Raw genomic sequence first — 14,890 nt, 5'->3', positions numbered from 1 at the left:
TAATTGACTCAACAGCAGTGACTTTGGTTTATTTTTGGTACACACACACACACATATATAATCATTTCTGTCTGTGAATGTACCTGCCCATTCAGCCATAAGCCTGAGCCTTGCTTTGCAGTGATGACCAAATAACTTCTTCAGACAGATCAGTTTCAGGCAGCTGTGCAGAGAACAATAAACCCAATTATACAGAGGAACAAGTAAGATATAATGATATATATGGTCATGGAGCCAGGAGCCCTAGATCCAGTCCTCCTGGTGGTAGGACAGATGACTTCATAGCTCCAAAAATATTTTTCATTGGTTTCTCATAAGCTCTAGTTGTCCAAAGTTTCCTGAATCATTTCTGAGGCAGAGAGGTGGCAGGATTGTGCCTATTGCTGTTTTACTTTAAACAAAATCACAAAATAAGAGTTAACTTGCCTACTTCTGTAACAGCTCTATCAATGATATAGGTGAGTTAATAAGGTCTTCCTTTCCCCTCCCCTATTTTTAAATAAGAGAGTCATTCTTGGAGTGAATCAGGTGCTTCAATTACTTGACAGAAAAAAGAAGGGACCAACCATGTATCTAATTACTAAGATAGCTTAACATGTGTATCTGCTTAACTCATACATGGAATGAACTGATTGTCCTATGTATGGAGAACAAGGTTCACATAAGCCCCAGACACACCCTTCATTGCTGCTCCCCGAGAGGATCCTGAGGAGGACTGCCATATGGACATAGCAGGGCTAAGCCTATAAGAAGAACTGGAAGGAAAGAATTGTTCTTCCAAACATGGCAGTCTGCTAATGGAAGAAGATTCTCTGAACTTATATTGTCAGAGGTGGACAAGCCCCTCAAGATCCCCTACTGCAGCCTCCTGGGTATAGTGAGAGGAAACCAGGGACTGGAGAGGGAGTACACCAAGGGTCAGGGCAGACACACCCACTGCGGTGGCTGGCTAGTTGCACTTCCCCTCCCAAGGCAAATCTAGGGCAGTCATGCAGGCTGTAAACTTCAAGAGTGCCACAGCATCTGCTGTGGGTCTCAGTCAGGAGGACATTCCAAAGATAACTTTTTCCATCCGGTGCTGGGGATGCAGGCAGAGGGAATGGAATTCACATACAGACTGGACAGACTGAATGTGATGCTGGGACAGCCCACATGGAACTCAGACAACACTCTGCTGGTTCCCACAAGCCTGTGTCTCAAAGACAGGCTGCATTCAGAGAGAGAGAGAGCTTATGAGTGAGCTATGAGCTATCTGGACTGACTCTTGAGTAACTAGGAAACCCAAAAGAAAAAAGAACAGTGCTTGACTTGCTGATAAGGGCCACACTCTGAGGCATATGTGTGTGTGTGTGTGTGTCTCTTGAGTAACTAGGAAACCCAAAAGAAAAAAGAACAGTGCTTGACTTGCTGATAAGGGCCACACTCTGAGGCATATGTGTGTGTGTGTGTGTGTGTGTGTATGTCCCTTCACAAAGGCAGACTGACTAAGTTCCAGGATGTACATTAGCAGACCAAGCTTCCTCCAAGTTAGTCAATAGCTCTCAGATCAATTTTGACTCATGGCAACCCCATACTTTGCACCATAGAACTGTGCATAGACTTTTCAATGGCTATGGCCTTCCTGAAGTAGGTCACCAGGCCTTTCTTCCAATGTGCCTCTAAGTAGATTCAGGCTTTTTTTGTTAGTAGCTAAGAAATCAATTGTTTGTGCCACCCAAGAACCCCAACCTTCCTCAAAGTAGGCAGAAAGTGAATGTGACTTCACAAGGCTATGGATGCTCTGGAGGACTCTGGAATCTTTGCTACCGTACCTTGGACAGGCCATTTTTGTTGTTGTTTTTACAATTTTTATTGTGGTTTAGGTGAAAGTTTACAGAGCAAATTCATCTTCCATATAGCAGTTCACATACACTTTGTCTCATGACATTGCAATTTTGCACAATGCAACAGCTCCCCTTCCACTTCCTTTCCATAGTTACCTCTTCCCTGTGTCCTTCCCTCCCATGCAGTCCTGCACCCTGAGCTGTCTCCCTGTGCATACACAGCCCTTCTATTCTCCCATGATTGATTTCTCCAAAGAGTGTATCTACCTAATATAAATGTTCAGCTCATATGCCTGTCTTTTGTTTGGCTGGAAGCCACAGGAGTGGGTTCAAATCCAGACCTGAAAGGCAGCTTGGGGCCATAGTCTCAGTGGTTTCAATCAGATCAGCAAACCTGGTCCTTTTTTTTTTTCAAATTTTGAGTTTTGTTCTACATTGTTCTCCCACTCTATCCAGGATCTCCTACATAGATCCCCCTCTAAGTGGTTGACAGTGGTAGCTGGATACCATTGAGTTCTTCTCATCTCATAGTCATATAGGCTGAGGATCGCATGGCATAGCAGTCTCGTGGACTAATTGTTTCCATGCATCTTTGGTTTTCTTCATTCTTGTTTGCTCTGGATGAGGAGAGATCCATCGTTGCCTCTAGGTGGCTGTTTGCAAGCTTTTAAGATCCCAGTCACTACTTGCCAAAGTAGGATGTGGAACAATTTTTTTGTGTAGTATGTTACGCCAATTGAGCTTGATGTCCCCTACAACCATGGTCCTGAGCCCAAAGGTCCAAGTACCCACTCCCTCTTGGCTATGCCCAAGAAGTGACTACAACCTTGTCCCTTGTCAGCTCTACTGTATACCTGGGAATTCTTACAGAACATACAAATACTCTTGTAGAAACATTGTCTGCCAACCCTATACATGGTCATGGACACAGTTCCCCCTGCATGTTGTGGCAGTGTTGTTACGTGCCATCGAGTTGGACCCAACTCATAGCAACCCCTTCTTGGGCTTCTGAGGTGGTATCACTATGGAAGTAGATTGCCCACCCTTCTTTCTGAGGAGTGGCTGGTGGGTTTGAACTGCCAGCCTTCTGGTTAGCAGTCAAGTGCCTTAGGCGCAATGCTACCAGAGCTCCTTCCCCCTGTGTAGACATACCTAATAGTTCAACCTGTCCACCCATCTATCTACCTATATATCAATGTTTACCATCACTGACAATGCAGTACTGTATGTGCAAAAGGGTTCATCTTTGTTGTCTGTAGGAAGGGCCATGTTTGGATCTCTCAAAACATTTTAAAGTTTCTTAGAAATCTACCCACAGCAGCTAGGAGTCAATGTGATTAGGTGCTTTATATAGAGAAATGAACCATATGTGAGCCTGAGACCTCAGGACCACGTGGCAGCTGCTGGGATTAGGCCTTGCTATGAGGCTCAGCCCTGCTTTCGAACATCAAGCCTTCTGCAGAATTCTTTCCTGCACTTGTTATTTCAGAAGGCTACACTCATGAGTTTTTCTGTTTTGTTTGTTTCCCATGCAAATTTGTGTTTTAATTAGTTCCCATTTGTCTTTTGTTGAAACAAGTTAATTTTCCTCTATTTTTACCTCCAAGTTGACATTTGACTTTGGCAAAACTAAAACACTAAAAAATGAAAGTTAAACCCGGAATTTCCTTACTTCCGATATTAAGGATTACAATGTTATACATCTGGTATAAGCCCAGGTCTTTAGTTATAATTAGACCAGAAAGACTGCAGGCTTTGGAACTGGACAGCCTTGAAGTCAAATCCCAGCTTTGATATTTACTTCTAAGTTACCTTGAGCAAGGTCCTTAGTCTCTCTCTGTTTCAGTTTCCTTATCTATAAAGCAGAGAAAATTATGCCATCCTTATTAGGCTGCCTGAGGATTAAATCCATCACTTCTTGTACAGCAAGCAGCACATGATAGCTATTCAACAAATGCTGCTTCTTTTCCCAGCTGTCCTCTTCTCCTCTGTGTTCCTGTGAGCAGCTGTCATTCCCAGATATGGTTCACACAGCCACTGTCCATCCTTATAAAAGATTTGATGTGGGGCTTCTCTGAGGGAAACATTGAGGAGGAGGGGTGGTCAGAAGCTGTAGGCATCTGTTAATCCAAGCATTTTAATAGATTTTGTTTGAACAGAGGATACCAGGTAACCTTTATCATATACCATGCATATGGGAATTTTTATTCTCTGTGGAGAAGCATGAGTATGTTTTGGTCAAGTAATGAGACTTTGGAGTCAGGCAAGCCTGGGGGGGTCACGTGCCAACTTTGCCTTTGCTGGCTATGTGACCTTGGGCAAGTTATATAACTCTCAGAACTTCAATTTTCTTATTTGTAAAATGGAGACAATACTTCACATGGCTGTTATATTTAATAAGTGAAAGAACAGTTATAAAGCACTCTTTTAGTTGCCTACTATTATATAACAAACCATCCACAAGTTAGTGACTAAAAGCAACAGTTTATTGTTTCTCAGAATCTGCAGTGTAGCCTGGACTAAGCTGGGTGGCTCTTCTGCTCTATGCAGTATCTTCTAGCTCTGAAACATCCAACATGGCTTCTGGACTTCTAAGTCTGACACCTCACTTGAGAGGGCTGGAACAGCTAGGGGCCAGCAGGTAGCTCTTACTCTTTAACCTCTCTATGTGGTAACTTGGGCTTCCTTAGCATAGTAGTCTTAGAGTAGTTGGACTTCGTACTTGGTAGTTGTATCCCAAGAGAGGAAGGAAGCCAGAAGCTGCCAGACCTCTTAAAGGCTAAGCCTACAACTGGCACAGTGTCATTTCTACTATATTGTATTGGTCAAAGAAACACACAGGGCTAGCCCAGACTCAGGGGGAGAGGAAATGAGTTCCATCTCTTCAAATGATGAGCAGTATATGCATATAAGAAGGGTAGAGATTAGTGGTGGCCATATTTAGAGATCAACTACTGTAAGATACGCACTTAGTCCAGTGCCTGGAACCATAGGATTCATCAAAAATTACTTGATTGAGATCAGATTGAGATCCTTGCATATACTGGAAAATGAAACCAGACTCTATACCTGAAATTTCAGGAGTCCTTAACCACAATTGGGCCTTTCAGACTAATGAACAAGAAATTATACCAAGCAAGTACTCTCAACCAAAGCTCTAAGAATGCAGTGTTCCTCCTCACCCATTACATATGTGCATTGGGCCTATGAAAAGAATAGCTGTGTAAGCAATATAGAGGTCCTGCTTGCCATGTGGGCTACTGCAAATTAACAAAATATTTAGGAGCATAGGAACAGATGACTCTTGCAATACAAAGCAAGAATGTGAGAATTTATTTTAAAGGGGACTTATGGCCGGGGATGTGTCAGAGTCACTAGGAAAAAAAAAAAAATTAAGTGAGATATTTCTACCACAATAAGGAATGATTTTGTGCATCAATCATTCTGTCAGACATTAGACAGTGATGGATATGAAAGAAGATATTACTGCAGCAAGCCGGAGGTAGAGAGAACACGGTATTTTTATTAACCAGACTTTGGAACAAACAGTGCACACAGAGCCTTCATAAATGCCAGGTCAGATCTGCTATCGTAAAAGAACTGGTTTTCTTTCCCTCCTCACTCAAGCTGGGCAAAATCACATAATGGTCTTCTCAAATAATGGCAGAATAAAGGGTAAGGTGAGGAGGAAAAAAAAAGTTAGCATAAATAATTAAAGCTCAAAGATGCTGATCAAGGAAAATTCCATTTAATTTTGGAGGAATGGCTTGATAAAATTAGATAAATCTGCGGGATTAAATCACCAGCTTTTACTCCCACAGTTTTTAACAATATATTTAATTTCAGAAGGACAATAAAGCATCAAAATGATATGAAATCCTGCCTTCTGAGATTAGGCAAAATTTAAAGCTTGCAGAGATAGGGGAAGAAATTTTGTCTCTGTTACATAACTTGTGTTTGTATACTGGGCAGATTGAAATGTGTTTGGGTGTCACAGCCTGTTGTCGGGGTTAAATTGTGAAGCAAACAATTTTTCTTAGGCCCTTTTCTCTCCTTTTATTAACCAATCTTGCTTTTGAGTTGACTTCACTTTCTGCCCATTCCTGAGTGTCTGGTGCTCTGACGATGCAAGGCCTCTTCTCCCATATCACAACCACTTATATCAGAAAAGTACAATTTAAAAAACAAACAAAAAACTGTTGGTACAAGAATTTCTTTATGGAGGAAATTGTCTTGCTTGGGACAATGTCTTGATAAATCGCTTGAGGGTAGAAAGGAACACTCTGAAGCCATGGTCTGGAAAAAAGCAAGGAAACAAAAGAGATGACTAAAGTGTTCTGCACTCAGATTGTTGGACAATAGAGACATATCAGAGAAGAGAGAATGAAATACCAAGCCCCTTGGCCTGAGATGTCAGAAATGGCCCAGAGACTGCTCTCAACAGAGCTTACTACAGCAGTTCTGAAGCTCTCTTGGTTCACAGACCCCTTACGAGTTGCTGTCAAGGCAACTCCAACTCATGACAATTCAATGAGTCTCAGAGTAGAACTGTGCTCTGGTTTTTTAATGGTTGACTTTTTTTGATTTGGTTCTAACCACTAACCTTTTGGAACATACAGTTTTTAATGGCTGATTTCTTGGAAGCAGATCACGATGATTTTCTTCCAAGGCACTTCTGGGTGGACTTGAACCTCTGATCTTTCAGTTTGCAGCCAAGCATGTTAACCATTTGTACCACCCAGGGACTCCTTGTAGCACCCTTTAAAAAAAAAAAAATCTGACAGGCAAGATAATCAGGTATGGGTAGGCCAATGGGAATATACTGATGACCATACATAAGTTAGGAGCTCTGGTGATGTAGTGCCTAAAGCATCTGACTGCTGACCAGAAGGCTGGTGATTCAAACCCACCAGCCACTCCTCGGAAGGAAGACTGGGCAATCTACTTCCATAGAGCTACTGCCTCGGGAACCCAAGAAGGGGTCACTATGAGTCGAATTGACTCGATGGCCGTGAGTTTGGTTTGGTTTTATATATATATATATGTAAATTTAGCAGATGATATTTCTATATATGTATTTGTATGTACTATAAAAATGCCCATATATGTAATAGAGCAAACAGGGCAAAGTTACGGTAACTTCTTACCTACAACCAAACACTTAGAAGGAATGAGTCCCTGGACCTGTGGGGTTGGAACTATGGTTGTGGAGGATATCAGGCACAATTGGCATAACATTGTACACAAAAACAATGGTGAGTAGTGATTGGGTCTTCAAAGCTTGTGAGAAGCCATCTAAGTTGTACCTATTGGTATCTCCTCATCCACAGCAAAGAGTGAAGAAAATCAAAAATACATGCAAACAGTTAGTCTAAGGGACTAGTGGACCATGGGCACCTCAACCTATATGACCCTGAGACTGGAAAAACTAGATGGTGCCCAGCTACCCCATCACCTACTTGGAAAGGGATCAAAATTGGAGATCCTGGACAGAGTGGGAGAAAAATGTAGAACAAAACTCAAAATCATAAAAAAAAGAAAGAGGCTTAGTGGTCTGATGGAGACTGGTAAAATCCCTGAGACCATGGCCTCTAGTCAATCTTTGAACTCACACCCGTGGCTTAACCTTCAGCCAAACCATAGACAAGCCTGTAAGGTGAACAATTACACCAGGGAGGTGCACTCTTTAGAACAGTCAATCATGAAAGACCAGATGGGCAGCATTTCTGCAGGGAGAAAGCTCAGAAGGCAGGAATGCATAGGAAAGAAAGATAAGGGAAAAAGTTAAAAACAGGGAGGAAGTGGGAAGAGAGCTGTTCCATTGTGGGGATTGTAGTCAGTGTCACAAAATAAAATGTTTGAACTGTTCAATGGAAAATGGATTTGTTCTGTAAAGTTTTACTCAAATCACAATAAAAAATTTTTAAAAAACTTCTTCAGTTTGCATTACTGTGTTCTCAGAATATCTAAACAGTCAGTGCAATTTAAAAAAAAAAAGCCAAATAAATTAACAATCATTTTTAAAAAAACAAAAACAAAAAAATCCCATTGCCATTTAGTCAATTCTGATTTGTGAGACCGTTATGTGTTGCAGAATAGAATTGCATTCCATAGGTTTTTCAAGGCTGTGACATTTTGGAAGCAGATCACCAGGGCTTTCTTCCAAGGTGCCTCTGGATTCGGTCCACCAATCTTTTGGCTAGTAGTTGAACATCTAATCATTTGTGCCACAGCACCCTCAGTGTTTTTTGATAGTTTTTCCATGGTGCATCTAGGCCAAAAGAAATACTAAGTAGTAAGTCAAACCAGCTTAGTATGTCCTTAGAACTTGTTGTTGTTATGTGCTGTTGAGTCGGACCTGACTCATAGCGGCCCCTCCTTGGGTTGCCAAGGCAGTATCACTATGGAAGTAGATTGCCCCATCTTCCTTCTGAGGAGTGGCTAGTGGGTTTGAACCGCCAGACTTCTGGTAAGCAGTCAAGTGCCTTAGCCACTATGCTACCAGAGCTGAGTAGCACTTTTTAAAAAAATGTAATACAAATTTAAATTTAAAATAATTTTATTGTTAAATAACCATACTTGCTGATTAATTGGATGTTCACACCTTGGCTTTGAGACTTTCTGAAGCCTGGAATCAGATTGGACACTATTCATTTCTATATTGATTTTCACTGGTGTTTGCTTTTTATCTCAGCAGTCGTGAACATCCATACTCACAAAGATAAGAAATCATTGAAAGGAATGTAGCACAATCTACTGTTGAAACAGTGAACTACTTTCAGCTAGTCACTTCTGCTGTGCTGTGCAGATGTTAATATTGCTTTGTTTCCCTGTAAATTTTCAAATAACCCATAGCACCACTGTAGCTTTGCCATAACACCCCTGGATGTCTTTGTTTGGAAACCACTGTACTCCATGGTTCTATATGGTACTCACTTTTAAATTGTTGGTGTTAACTGCCATGCAAGTCTTTCTATCTATCCCAACCTTCAGTAAATTCTAATACACCTCTAAAACCTCATGTGATGTCTAGAAGTGAATGAGTGTCGTTAAAGAGAGTTCAGTGGGGCAGGCTGCAGACAGCACACGTGCAAGGGAAAAGGAACCAAAACCAGAGTGAGTTCAGCACAGCAGGAGCTCGGTGTTCAAGGCTTGTGCATGTGAGTTCTGGAGACTTGGTAGAAATCTTAGTGTAGCATTTCACTTCCACAGGATTCGGAAAGGAATATGAACCACTCTTCAGATGGAATGACTCCAGCTAGCATTGTAAAAGAGCTACTATCTATATATATCTCAGTTGTTGGCAAGGTTTGTAGACTATTTAATGTGAATTACCATCATCAGTTAGCCTAAAATTTGAGATACATAGCCACATTGTTGTTGTTATGTGCCATTGAGTAGACTCTGACTCATAGCAACCCAACGTACAACAGAACAAAACACTGCCCAGTCTTGTGCCAACCTCACACTGCTTGCTGTACCTGAGCCAATTGCTGCAGCTACTCTGTCAATCCATCTAGTTGAGGGTCTTCTGCTATTACGCTAACCCTCGACTTTACCAAGCATGATATCCTTCTCCAGGGAATGGTTCCTTCTGACAACATGACCATAGTAGGTGAGACAAAGTCTGGCTATTCTTGTTACCAAGGAGCATTCCAGCTGCACTTCTTCCAGAACAGATTTGTTAGTTGTTCTGGCAGTCCATGGTACTTTCAGTACTCTTTGCCAACACCACAACTCAAAAGCATCAACTCTTCTTCAGTCTTCCTTATCCACTCTCCAGCTTTTGATGCACAATGAAGTGACTGAAAATATCATGACTTGGGCTAGGCACACCTTTGTCTTCAAAGAGACATCTTTGCTCTTCAGCGTTTTAAAGAGGTCTTGTGCAGCAGATTTGTCCAGTGTAATATGTTGTCTAATTTCTTGACTGCTGCTTGCATTGGTGTTCCTTGTGGAACCAAATAATAGGAAATCTTTGACAACGTCAATCTTTTCTCCATTTATCGTGATACTGCTTATTGGTCCAATTATGAGGATTTTCATTTGCTTTATGTTGAGATGTAATTCATACTGCAGACTGTAGTCTTTAATTTTCATCAGTAAGTGCTTCAAGTCATCTTCACTTTCAGTAAGCAAGGTTCTGTCACCAGCCTATTGCAGGTTGTTAATGAGTCTTCCTCCAATCCGCATGCCACGTTCTTCTATATATAGTCTAGCTTCTGAGATTATTTGCTCAGCATACAGATTGAATAAGTATGGTGAAAGATATGACCCTGACACACTCCCTTCCTAATTTTAAACCATGCAGTATTCCCTTGTTCTGTTTGAACGATAGCTTCTCAGTCTATATACAGATTCCTCATGACCACAATCAAGTGTTCTGGAATTCCCATTCTTCTCAATGTTATCCATAATTTGTTATGATCCCCACAGTTGAATGCTTTTGCATAGTCAATAAAACACAAGTAAACATCTTTCTGGTATTCTTTGCTTTCAACCAAGATCCATCTAACATCAGTAGTGATATCCCTTGTTCCATGTCCGCTTATGAATCCAGCTTGCATTTCTGGAAGTTCTCTGTCAATATACTGTACAACCATTTTTAAATTATCTTCAGCAAGATTTTACTTGCATGTGATATTAATTACATTGTTTGATAATTTCCACAATCCGTGAGATCATCTTTCTTTGGAATGGGTACAAATATGGATCTTTTCCAGTCAGTTGGCCAAGTAGCTGTCTTCCAAATCTCTTGGCATAGACGAGTTAAGTGCCTCCAGTGTGGCATCGCTTGTTGAAACATCTCAGTGGGTATTCTGTCAATTCTTGGAGCCTTGTTTTTCACCAATTCCTTCATTGCAGCTTCCACTTCTTCCTTCACTATCATTGGTTCTTGATAATATGCCACCTCCTGAATTGGATGAACATTGACTAATTCTTTTTGGTACAGTGACTCTTTATATTCCTTCCATCTTCTTCTGATGTTTCCTGCATTATTCCCATAGAATCTTTCAATATTGCAACTCAAGGGTTGAATTTTTTCTTCAGTTCTTTCAGCTTGAGAAATCCCAAGCATGTTCTTCCCTTTTGGTTTTCTAACTCCATGTCTTTGCACATTTAATTATAATAATTGACTGTCTTTTCAAGTTGCTCTTTGAAATCTTCCATTCAGCTCTTTTATTTTGACATTTCTTCACTTGATTTAACTATTCTCCATTCAAGAGGAAGTTTCAGAGTCTCTTCTGATCTCTATTTTGGTCTTTTCTTCCTTTTTTATCTGTTTATGACCTTTTCCATTCTCCATGGATGATGTTCTTGATATTATCCCACAGTTTGTCTGGTTTTTGGTCATTGGTATTCAGTGCATCAAATCTGTTCTTCAGGTGGTCTGTAAATTCAGATAGGATATGTTCAAGGTCATATTTTGGCTTTCATGGACTTGTTTTAATTGTCTTCAGCTTCAGCTTGAACTTGCATACAAGTAGTTGATGATCTATTCCGCAGTCAGCCCCTGGCCTTCTTTTGGCTGAAGATACTGAGCTTCTCCATCACCTCTTTTCACAGTTGTAGTAGATCTGATTCCTGTGTATTCCATCTGGTGAGGTGCATGTGTATAGCTACTGTTTATGTTTTTTAAAAAGGTATTTGCAATTAATAAGTCATTGGTCTTGCAAAATTCTATCATGTGATCACTGGCATCATGTCTATCACCAAGGCCATATTTTTCAACTACTGGTGATTCTTCTTTGTTTCCAACTTTTACATCCCAATCACCAGTAATAATTAACACACCTTGATTGTGTGCTTGGTCAATTTCAGCTGCAGAAGATAGTAAAAATCTTCAATTTCCTCATCTTTGGCTTTGGGGGTTGGTGCATAAATTTGAATAATAGTAGTGTTAACTGGTTTTCCTTGTAGGCAGATGGATAGTATCCTATCACTGACAGCATTGTACTGCAGGATAGATCTTTTCTTTTTATTTTAATTTTTATTGTGATTCGGGTGAAAGTGGACAGAGCAAATTCATTTTCCATACAGCAGCTCACATACACTTTGTCTCATGACATTGACTGCAATTTCCCACAATGCAACAACTCCCCTCTGACTTCCTCCCCATAGTTATCTCTTCCCTGTGTCCTTCCCTCTCAGGCACTTCTGCCCTCTGAGCTGTCTCCCTGTGTATACACAGCCCTTCTGTTCTCCTATGATTGATCTCTCCAAGGAGTGTATATGTTGTTGTTGTTGTTGTTATGTGCTGTTGAGTTGGCCCCCACTCATAGCGACCCCTCCTTGGGTTTCCGAGGAAGTATCACTACGGAAGTAGGATTGCCCAACCTTCCTTCCGAGGAGTGGCTGGTGGGTTTGAACCGCCAGCCTTCTGGTTAGCAGTCAAGTGCTTTAGCCACTATGCTACCAGAGCTCCTAAGGAGTGTATATACCTACTGCAAATGTTCAGCTCACATGCCTGTCTTTTGTTTGGCTGGAAGCCACAGGAGTGGGTTCAATTCCAGACCTGAATGGCAGCTGAGGAGATAGTCTCAGGGGTTCCACCAGGCTCGATCAGACCAGCAAACCTGGTTCCCCCCTCTTTTTTTTAATGATTTTGAGTTTTGTTCCACATTGTTTTTGCACTCTATCCAGGATCTCCTACATAAGATTCCCTTCTGAGTGGTTGACAGTGGTAGCCAGGCACCATCTAGGTCTTCTGGTCTCATAGTCATATAGGCTATGGATAGCATGGTGTACCAGTCCCTTGGACTAGTTGTTTCCGTGAATTTTTTGTTTTCTTCATTCTTCTTTGCTCTGGACGAGGAGAGACCCATTGTTGAATCTAGATGGCTGCTTGCAAGCTTTTAAGATCCCACTTGCTACTAGCCAATGTAGTACGTGGAGCAATGTTTTTGTGTAGTATGTTATGCCAATTGAGCTTGATGTTCCCTGCAACCATGGTCCTAAGCCCACAGGTCCAAATACTCTCTCCCTCTGGGTAGCTGGCTGTGGCCAAGAAGTGACTACAACCTTGTCTCTTTATAAATACACTTGTAGAAACATTGTTTGCCAACCCTATACATGGTCATGGGCACACTACCCCCTGCATAGACATACCTAATAGTTCAACTCATTCACCCATCTGTCCACCCATATACCCATGTTTGCCTTCACTGGCAATGCAGTACTGTATGTGCAAAAGGTTCATCTTTGTTGTCTGTACCTCCACGCACCTCTCTATGTCTTCCTCTTCTTCAATGCCATCATGTTGATCACTCACATTTGGTACATTGCCCTTCTCTTTACCCAAAATCAGTACTTGTCTGTACCTGTCTAACAGTGTTCCCTCCCCTCCCCTCCCACCCCTGGGCACCAACAAAGAAAATTTCCTTCCATATATAAACCTTTCCTTGGCGTTTTACAATAACAGACTAATACAATATTTGTCCTGTGATTGACTTATTTCACTCAGCATAATGTCCTCAAAGTTCATCCATGTTATGCGGTATTTTGCAGATTCTACATTATTCTTTAGGTTTGCATGGTATTCTGTTGTGTGTATGTACTATAGTTTGGTTATCCACTCTTCTGTTGATGGGCACCTAGGTTGTTTCCATCTTTAGATATTGTAAATAGTGCTGCAGTGAACATGGGTGTGCATATGTTTGTTCTTGTCATGGCTCTCATTTCTTTAGGATTTATACCTAGTAATGGAATGGCTCGGTCAAATGGTATTTCTAATTCCAACTTTTTAAGAAATTACCATACTATTTTCTACAGTGGTTGTATCATTTTACAGTCCCACCAGCAGTGTATGAGAGTCCCAATCTCTCCACATCCTCACCAGCATTTGTTATTTTCTGTCTTATTGAACTTTGCTACTAGTGCTGGGGGAAGATGGTATCTCATTGTTTTGATTTGTGTCTCTTATGGCACATAACAACAACAACAACAATGGCTAATGATCGTGAACATTGTTTCATGTGTTTGTTGGCTGGTGTAGGATAGATCTTGAAACATTTTTTGGATGATGAATGCCACACCATTCCTCTTCAATTTGTCATTCCCGACATAGTAGATCATCTGGTTGCCTGATTCAAAATGGCCAAAACCAGTCCATTTCAGCTCACTAATGTCTAGGATATCAATCATTATGTGTTCAATTTCATTTTTTACAACTTCTAATTTTCCTAGATTCATACTTCGTACATTCCATGTTCTGATTATTAATGGATGTTTGCAGCTGTTTCTTCCCATTTTGAGTTGTGCCATAGGGGAAAAAAAAAAAAAAAAGTTATTCCATAGAATATATTTTGGTGAGAAAGGGGTTAAGGTGAAGGCTAGCCTTGGGGTTTTTCACTTTACCTTAATAGTGCAATAGTACCTAGTTACTAATTGATGTTTTTGTTAGGTGCTGTTGAATTTATTTTAACTCTTAGTGAACCCATGTGACATAGTAGAACTGGCCCATAGGGTTTTCTAGGCTATAAACTTTATAGTAGCATATTACCAGGTCTTTTCTCTCACACAGCCTCTGGTGAGTTGCAATCATTGACCTTTTGGTCAGCAGCTGAACGCTTAACCATTGCACTACAAGAACTCCTTACGAGGTTTTGTAGGTCCTCTGAAGTCTTCCCAGTGGACTCATTGGGCTACAAAGACCCCACATGAGGATCCCTACTCTGAGAGACTGAGGAAAAGACAAGCAAAGCCCTAAAGGTAATTCATACTGCTGGTGAAGGGGGGGCCCAGAGGTGCTACTCCCCTCTCTATGCAATCAAACTGGAACACTCACCATTCCCCACATGCAGGTTGCACTTCTCAGTCTTAGGCCTATTCCTACTCACACTTTGTCTAAACTGCTGTTTTCTGCTGTAATGGATATTGGTGGTTGCCTATTCAGCATCTGTTCTCCACCCTGTATCTTCCTGTTGTTGTGCCCAGGTTATGAAGGAGTTGATCGGCGTGAGGAATATGCCAACACACGACAATGCAAAAGCAATAGGAAAGTTTATTAGCTAACTTAAGTTAGGGTCCTTGCTCTTACCAAATCAGTGGCTTGAGCAAAAGACCCC

The sequence above is a fragment of the Orycteropus afer genome, unplaced genomic scaffold (assembly GCF_000298275.1).
Source record: "Orycteropus afer afer isolate SDZICR_OR568_19922 unplaced genomic scaffold, OryAfe1.0 scaffold00142, whole genome shotgun sequence".
In the NCBI taxonomy this organism is placed as follows: Eukaryota; Metazoa; Chordata; class Mammalia; order Tubulidentata; family Orycteropodidae; genus Orycteropus; species Orycteropus afer.
This window is presented reverse-complemented; position numbering follows the sequence as displayed.